Raw genomic sequence first — 9,764 nt, forward strand, 5'->3', positions numbered from 1 at the left:
CCCAATATGTCGGCTCCGGGCCTCCGGAGCCCAGCCTCAGATCCAAAAGTACCCGATTTTTTACTTCAGCTTCAAGTTCCACGATCTGTAGGCCTTCAAACCTTCAAAATATTCCTGTCTCTGTGGTTCCGAGTTTTTGGAGCTCTGTCCTGGATCTGCTTTTCCTGGTATTCTGTGGTATTGCTGAAGGCGATCTTCATTGCACCTCCACCCTAGCCGCCATCAAGCCCCGCCTCTACAGGTAGATTTTTGCCAAATGTAAATTGTCCATAACCATACAGCTAATATGCAGTTTTCAAGAATCCTTGAAAAAATTCGTAACCACTACATAAACACTTAACTGAAATTATTTTCCTTCTAAAATTGTAGAATAATTATAGAGTATATATAATTATTCACAAGTTAGAAAAATTCAAAACAACAGAAACCATGAATAGATAAGAGTGTACAAAATGAAGTGTAATGAATTGGAGCCATTTCTTACATTTTGCTTTCTAAAAGTGCTTTCTTTTCTGTTCTCTATGAAAACATTGCGAGCGACATTCAACAAAGAAGAGCTATATGAAGCTACTGGTTTTTACACTACCCGCTTTATTCTCTGCCTCCTACTTAATGTTGAACCTCTGCCCTGGTGGCATCCTGCTCTTGAGATTCAAAATTAATTTTCATCCACTTGAGTAGCCCTTTATTAGTCCTGGGCTGCTGATGCAGGTCGGCAGTTCAAACTTACTGGCTGCTCTGTGGGAGAAAGATGTTTTTTGGGTCCCATTAAGATTTATCGCCTTGGATACTATACAGGGTCACTTAGGGTTTGAATTGACCTGATGAAAGTGAGTTTGTTTTTGTTTGTTTGTTTGAGGTACAATGCTGGAATCCTTTCTGCATCAATGTTGCATTAACTTGAAAGCCTTTTGGTAAATTGCCTGATTTTCATGGCTTTGTAGAAGTTCAATTTTATCAAAAGCATATCCTTTCAATTAGGTGGTTATGTGTTGTGGAGTCGGTTCCGACTCATAGCGACCCTGTACAGGGTTTCCAAGGTTGTAAATCTTTACGGGAGCAGAATGCCTCATCTTGCTGCTGTGGAACAGCTGGTAGTTTCGAACTGCTGACCTTGAGGTTCGCAGCCCGATTCGTAACCACTACGCTACCAGAGCTCCTTTAGAGCACAGTGAAATACCTGTCAATTCTGTTAGATTCTTGTTCTCAAGGAGTGAGGCGGGGGGAGGGATTTCAAGTTCACTTATAGCCACTTGATTTATTTTTGAGTGCAAAATTGTCACAGATACAGGTATTTAGGTGACACCAGAGGAGCCCTAGAGCCACAGTAGTTAAAACACTCAGATGCTAACAGAACGGTCAGCAGTTAGAACCCATGAGCCACTTCATCAGAGAAGGCTGTGACAGGCTGCTTCCATAAAGCTTTGTTGTTAGGTGCCTTCACATCTTTTCCAATTCATAGTGACCCTATGCACAACAGAATGAAACACTGCCCAGTCCTATTCCATCTTCACAATTGTTAAACTTGAGTCTGTTGCTGCTATACTGTGCCAATGCATCTTGGGGGTTATCCTGTTTTGTGCTGGCCCTCCACTTTACGAAGCATGATGTCCTTCTCCAGAGATTGGTCCCTCCTGGTGAAGGTCTCACTCTCCTGATTTCTAAGGAGCAATTGTTGGCTGCCAACACAAATCTGTTTGTCTGGCAATCCATGGTACCTTAAATGTGAAGTTTGAATTTTTCTTCAGTTTGTTCAGCTTGAGAAATGCTAAACATGTTCTTCCCTTGTGATTTTCTAGCTTCAGGTCTTTACATATTTCATTATAATACTTGACTTTGGCTTCTTGAACTGCCCTTTGAAAGTTTCTGTTCAGCTCTTTTACTTCCTCATTTCTTCCATTTGCTTTAGCATTTTATGCTGGAGAGTCTCTTCTAACATCCTGATTGGTCGTGTCTTTTTTTCCCTGTCTTTTTAATGGCCTTTTGCTTTCTTCCTGTGTGATGATTTATGTCATTCCACAGTTCTTGTCTTCAGTCGTTAGTGTCTAATGTATCAAATCTGTTACTGAGGTGGTTTATAAATCAGGTGAGATACATTCAAGGTTGTATTTTGGCTTTTGTGCGTTTGTTTCCATTTTCTTCAGCTTCAAACTGAACTTGCATTAAATCAATTGATGGTCTGTTCCACAGTCTGCCCCTGACCTTGTTTCTGTTGATTAATAATGAGCTTTTCCACGATATCTTCCCACAGATGTAGTCAATTTGATTACTGTGTATTTCATCTGGTGAGGTTCATGTGGATACTCACCTTTTATGTTGTTTAAAAAGATATTTGCAAAGGTATTTGACCAGGAAGTCATTGGTCTTTCAAAACTTTATCATGCGATTTCCAGCATTTTTCTATCACAAGTGCCATTATTTTCCAGCTACTGATCCTTCCTCTTGGTCTCCAAGCTTCTCAATGCAATCACCAATAATTTTCGATGCATCTTGATTATATGTTTGACCAATTTCAGACTGAAGAAGTTGGTAGAATTCTTCAATATCATTATCTCTGGGTTTAGTGGTTGGTGCGTAAATTTGAATAGTAGTGGTATTAAGTGTTATTCCTTGTTGTTGAGTGCCATGGAGTCAGTTCCAACTTATAGCAACCCTCTATTAGGTTTTTGAGGAGCAGCTGGTGAGTTTGAATTGCCGACCTTGTGGTTCACAGTCAAGTGCTGATCCTACAACCTTTCTTGTAGATGTATGGATATGTTCCTATCACAGATAACATTGTACTTTAAGGTAGATTTTCAAATGTTCTTTTTGATGATTAATGTGATGCCATTCCTCTTCTATTTGTCATTCCCGGCATAATAAACCATATGATTTTCTGAATCAAAATGACCAATCCTACTTCATTTTAGTTAACAAGTGCCTAGGGTTCTACATTCCACTTCATTTTTGAAAGCTTCCGTTTCTCCCAGATTCATACTTCTTACATTCCATGTTCCAACTATTAAAGAATGTTTATAGATGCTTTTCCTGATTTTGAGAAGGCAGCTCTTCCCTAGTCGTTTTTGAGTGCCTTCCAACCTGAATGACCCATCTTCTGCCACTATATTTGACAATATTCTGGTGTTATTCATAATGTTTTCATTTTCCATCACTACATAATATGCTTTTCATAACGTTTTAGGTGGCTAAATATTCGTAAGTTCCTGCCTCTCCTCCTTCCTAGTCTACCTTAGTCTGGAAGCTCAGCTGAAATATGTGACCCTACTGGCATTTCAAAACCTATGGCATAGCTTCCAGCATCACAGTAACACACATGCCAGCCCAGTAAGACAAGCTGACAGGGGAATAGTGGCCATAAAGCTTTATATCCTTGGCAATCCTACGGGGCGGCAGTAACGGGTTTGGGTTTAGAAAGGCACCAACAATTTTATGCATGACTGTAAATCTCAAGGTTGGCAGTTCCAGCCCGTCCAGAAGTACTGCAAAAGGAAAGGCATGCTGCATCTGTTATGATTCCAGCCAATACAACCCTATGGAACAGTTTTATTTGAGCATATGGGGCTGCCTACCTGCGTCAGAATTGACTAGATGGTAACTAATAAGGCTACGCAATAACTTCTTTATTCTGCGGTGCCTCCTGAGGGTGCTTAGTTCTACCTAAGTGGCTACTTTTCTGGGGCCATACTTCAGTTTTTGAAGAATCAATCCAAACAGGAAAAATACTTGCATCTGTAACAACCTGAATCTACCAAGCAGCAGCTTTTCTAATTGACTCCTTTGGGTTACTCAGTGAGTGTTAGAGGATAATGCTGAGTTATTCCAAATGATGTGTTTGAGTATCATCATCTGTCACAATATTGCCAACCATTCTTGATGCAGGTGACAACACTTTATAATCATGCTACATCAAAATCCTACCTATCTTTGATAGACACCAGAGTCAATGATTGCATGGATTTTATTGGGTCGTCTGCCTTGTCCTTTTAATTTTTTCCCGTGAGAGTCTCATTCTCTGTTCTCTGAAGGGTTTGCATTTTTCAGCCTTCTGCCCTTCACCCTCACTTCAGCCTGTATACTCCTCTTTCAGCACTGACTTACCCCAGTACTTTCAATAGGAAATAAACATCCAGGCAACTGTTTTAACATTAATGTACACTTTATTTAGGAATATCTGTCCTGAAATTTAAATTTCCCTATTAATGGTCAATGTTGGTTAGTGCCATTGAGTCAGTTCCAAATCATAGCAACACCAATAGGATTTCCAAGGAGCATCTGGTGGGTTTGAACTGCTGACCTTGAGGTTAGCAGTCCAGTGCTTATCCTACAATGTCACACCAGGACTCCAATGCCCAACAGGGACTTTTAAACTTTTTTGCCATTCTGATGAAACCTAATGATGTGTTTCATGGATGAAATAAAATACAAGACTGCAAGGGAAACCAATGTGATTCAAATAAAATTTCAAAGATTGAAAACCAGTGAATAGTTTCACTAACTACTCTTTGTGTAAGTTGGCAAAAGAATTCATCCACTTTTTCTCCTGTGTTATTGCACCTGCTAATTCATAGCAAGAAGTATGAATTAAGTTTCCCAGTGCTTCCTGGCCCCTCGCTTTTGCCTGGGTTGTAATCTGCATCCTCATTACTTCTTACCAGTTATGCATGAAACAGTCCCTCACCACTGTCTCTGGCTCTCTCCCACCTCTACAAAAACTATTAGAGTATTCTAACATGCACATTAGATTATGTCCATTATTTGCTGAGAGTTTTTTGGCTGTTTGAAATGTGCTGCAAAGATGCCATTTGCAGAGGAAATGGACATTTAAATCTTTTCAAAGACAACACGGTAATACTTGGTATCAGACAATTTTGCGAACACCTAGTCCATATAATCTGAGAAGCTGGATTATATGAAGAAAAACATGGCATCAGGATTGGAGGAAGACTCATTAACAACATGTGATATGCAAATGATACAACCTTACTTGCTGAAAGTAAAGATGACTTAAAAGATTTACTGATGAAGATCAAAGAGCACAGCCTTCAGTTTGGGCTGCACCTCAGTGTAAAGAAAACAGAAATCCTCACCACTGGACCAATAAACAACATCCATTTAAATGGAGAAAAGATTGAAGTTGTCAAAGACTTCATTTTTCTCTGATCAACCATCAACACCCATGGAAGCAGTAGTCAAGAAATCAAACAACCTATTATTGCATTAGGCAAATCTGCTGCACAGACCTCTTAAAGTGTTGAAGAGCAAAGATGTCAGTGTGAGGACTAATGTACACCTGACACAAGCATGGTATTTTCAATAACCTCATATGCATGCAAAATTTTGACAGTAAGAAAGACTGTCAGAGAATTAATGCATTTGAGTTATGGTGTTGGAGAATATTAAAAGTCCCATGGACTGCCAAAAGAGCAAACCAATGTATGTTGGAAGAAGTACAGCCAGAATGCTCCTTGGAAGCCAGGACATTCAGACATATTATCAGGAGGGACCAATCCCTGTAGAATATCATGATTGGTAACATGAAGGTCAGTGAAAAAGAGGAATGACAACCATCAAGATGGATTGGCAGTGGCAGCAGCAATGGGTTCAAGCATTGCAACAATTGTGAGGCTGGGGCAGGCCAGAGCAGTATTTCATTCTGTTGTATTTTGGATCGTTATGAGTTGGTGTCAACTTGATAATACCTAGCAACAGTAAGTTCATAATAGTTCAGTTTCAGTGTTAGATTACACTGTCTTCCTCTTTCTTAATGGTACCATATCTTTGTAAATCTGGGACTTTGATTTTTGCTGTGATAAACAGAAGTATCATTATAGAACAGGAAATGTGGTGGAGAAATGAGTTAAGCATTAAACTGCTAATTGAAAGTTTGACAGTTCAGACCTACCATCAGAAGGAAGATGCAGCAGTCTCCTAGTCTTTTCTATTCTCATTATTTCCACTGTAATTGATATCATTATATTGCCATTATTTTGACATGTCTTCCATCCTGCTAGACTTTATGTTTTCAGTGGCCATCTCAATTTTAGTCCTGGTATAGTCCTGTAGGATAAACACTGGACTACAAGGTCACTTTGAATCGCAGGTGGCTGTTCAAATCCACCAGCAGCTCCTGGGAAACCCTATACAGGGTCACTATGAGTAGGAACCTACTCAACAGCATTTAACAAGCATAGGGAGTGCAATTACTGCATGATAAGCACTGGACTTTGAATCACAAGGTCGGTGGTTCGAGCCTACCAACTGCTCTGTGGAAGAAAGATGAGACTTTCTGCAAAGATGTACAGCCTTGCTAATTCTACACAGGGTTGCTACAAGTTGGAATCGACTTGACAGCACAACACTCAAGTTAGCCTAAGAAATCATACTGGTCAGTGATTAGACACTTGGCTACTAACCAAAAGGTTAGTGGTTGGAACAAACCAGCTACTCTGCTTCTGTAAAGATTACAGCTTAGGAAGTCCTACAGGCAGTTTTGTCCTGTCATATAGAGTCACTATGCATAAGAATTGATTAGATAGTAACTGACTTAGTACAGCACAGTACAAACTAGCTAATACTGCCACCCACTTGATCCCGACTCATAGTAACTCATATGTAGGGTTTCTGAGACTGGAAATCTTTATGAGAGCAGAGAGTCTCTTCTTTCTCCCATGGAGCACCCGGTGGGTTCAAACTGCTGACCTGTGGTTAGCAGCACAATGCGTAACACATTTTGCCAACAAGGTTTCTTAAGTTCTGATAGTTACTTAAATTTGTATTTAATAGAAAGCCATTTTTCTTTTCTGTGACTAAGTGATATAGCTATTGAGGCCTGGTTTCTCGTAATTCATCAAGAAACACCTACATTTTATGCATTTTCTCATACCAAATATCAGCATCGGGTTTACTGTCTTCTCTGGCTTTGATCTTCTTCACGTTCATCTGTTTTTGCTTGCAAACAGGTCAAAAGCCTTATTCAAGAGGTCTTTCCATCCCCACTAAAACCTATATTTGGCTATTTGGATTAAAGAATAAATGATGAAATTCATAATTTTTTTTCCCAGGGTCTTGTTGAAAATGACTATTGGGGCCATGTAATCCTTTAAAGTGTATTAATTAAAGAGTGGTTCCTACTCTGTAAGTGACATATGCTGAGGCTTGATCTTATAAGAAATGCTCTGCAGATTCAGACACTAGCCTTCAGTTATCTTTTATGAGTCCAACTACTTAGCTATATGTAGAGCAAATATTTAATTTCAAGTTCAACTGACACATTTCAAGAAGCTAATCCATTTTATGACAAAGCAAGGGAAATTGAAATATGCCCCTTGCAGGCTGAAGTTAATACATCTGATTTTAGTTTAAAGGGATGTTTCCTATTTTTAGTAAGACCAGAAAAGTTGGATATGAAATTCCATTTTCAAATTCAGGGTCTGCCACCTATTTCAATTAAGTTGGCTCTCTTCCTTTGATTGAAATATGTTTCTCATCTTCCTATCCATATTGCCACCAGGGGGCATAACACAACTTGCATAATAACCAGTGCTAGAAATATCTGTCAATTTTTAGGTAGAATGTAAGAGCTGAAAAATTTTAAGTGTTACTAAAATCTAAAAAAAAAAAAAATTAAAAAGAACGTAGAAACAGTGTTTAGTGCTAAATAGGTTCTAAATAGTTATCTTAAACATTAATTTACAATCTTGCTAAAAGGATGACTCTAAATCCAAGGCTCCAATTCTGGCCTTCTGTTACCTTTTCTACGTTATTTTGTCTAAGTTATCCTTCTCACATTTTAAAGAATCACTAGTACCTGGGTCAGGATTTCTATCTCAGATTCTGTGAGACTATTACAATTGAATTTTCTGAGACAAGAATTTGAAATAACCATACAACAAGCAAGTCACTTAGTGACTGTCCCTAGGCCACCACCTGGCATTGATATCTCAGGATGACTTTTTTTTTTTTTTTCTGGAAAATAGAGAATAAATTCAGTCTCTACCATCTCTTCTAATTCATTCTCTACCACTACATACTCAAACCATATATCAAACTAAGACTATTCATATATCAAACCATATATCACATACCACCACATATCAAATCAAGCCCAAGGCAGTGGAATTGATTCTGACTTAAGACAGAGTAAAACTGGCGCATAGGGTTTCCAATGCTATAATCATTATGGAAACAGACTGCCACATTTTTCTGCCATATAGTGGCTTGTGGGCTCAGACCACCAACCATTTGATTAGCAGGCTAGTGCCTTAACCCTTGTACCACCAATACTCTTTACCACCACATAGTGGTGGTGTACTCTTAAGTTGTTTTTGATGCATTGTGAGCCAGTACAGGCTGCAAATCTTTACAGGAGCAGAAAGCCTCCTCTTTCTCCCATAGGTGGATTCGAACTGTTGACCTTTCAGTTAGCAGCCTGACTTGTAACCACTATGTTACCAGGCTTCCTTTTACAATCACATAGGACTCTCTAAAACTGTACACACTTAAAAATCCCTCCTTAAAAAAAAATCACTGATGTTAACCCATTTCAGCATGAAATCCATACTACTTCTAAGAGCAATAGTTTGATGAAGGTGATACAGTACCCACACTGTAGTGTATATAAAATGTTCCTGGGGTACTAGTTACATGCACTACAGACTCATGGATTTTGATCTGGTGGGTCCCTGGAAATCTACATGGGAATCACTAAATCATTCTGATAGCAGTGACCCATGGGGATCCCTTTAAGAGCTCTGCTCTGTGATGAAAAGCACAAACTTTAGACTCAGACCTCATATTATAAAATGAGAGTACTAGATACCTCACAAGTTGTCAAGGATTGAGGGAATTTTGGGGAACAACTCACACAATTCTTGGCACACAGCAAATATTCAAGTGGTAGCTGGTACTATTACAAATATGGTATGTTTACTGCATTGTTCCACGTGTCAATTTGATACTCTTCCTATCTTCTGCAGCAACTCTACTGCAATCCTTTACACCTAGTAGTTGATGAATGAATAAATGCTTGCTGAATTAAAGAATCTATTTAATTTATTGTGTTAGCAAAGAATATTGATATGGGTTGCCTGATGAACAAATAAATCTGTCTTGGAAGAAGTACAGCCAGAAAGTACAGCTTCTTAGAAGCCCGGATAGCAAGAGTTCTTCGTCTCTTGTATTTTGGACATGTTGTCAGAAAGGACCAGTCCCTGGAGAAGGACATCGTACCTGGTAAAGTGGAGGGTCAGTGAAAAAGAAGAAGACCCCGAGAAGATGGACTGACACAAGGGCAGCAACAATAGGGTCAAACAAAACAATTGTGAGGATGGCACGGCATCATTTTGTGGTGCAGAGGGTTGTTTAGTGAGTTGGTACAGACTTGATGACACCTACCAAAAACAACAAGGTATCTACTAGACCAAAATGGGTGCAGATAATTTTTGTAGTAAAAAAAAAAAAAATCAGCTTTGTTTTCCAGTGCGAAGAGCAAAGATTATGATGGTATTTTGTTTTACTAGGAGAGGACAAAAGCAAGTAAAGGGATTGAAAAGATGCAAGCTTCCCTTGGCTCCACGGGGTGTCGCTGCTGACCCCTCTTTCCAGGTTGAGCACAGGTGTAAGTATTGCAAAGTGTTAGCACCAGGAATCTCAAATCTCAGGGTACATCAGCACCACCAGGTGGGCTAAGACACTGAAGAATTTACATTTGAATCAGTTCCCTGGTGAAGTTGCTGCTGGTGGTTCTGGGATAACATTTAGAAAAC

The sequence above is a fragment of the Chrysochloris asiatica genome, unplaced genomic scaffold, assembly GCF_000296735.1.
Source record: "Chrysochloris asiatica unplaced genomic scaffold, ChrAsi1.0 scaffold00241, whole genome shotgun sequence".
NCBI lineage: Eukaryota > Metazoa > Chordata > Mammalia > Afrosoricida > Chrysochloridae > Chrysochloris > Chrysochloris asiatica.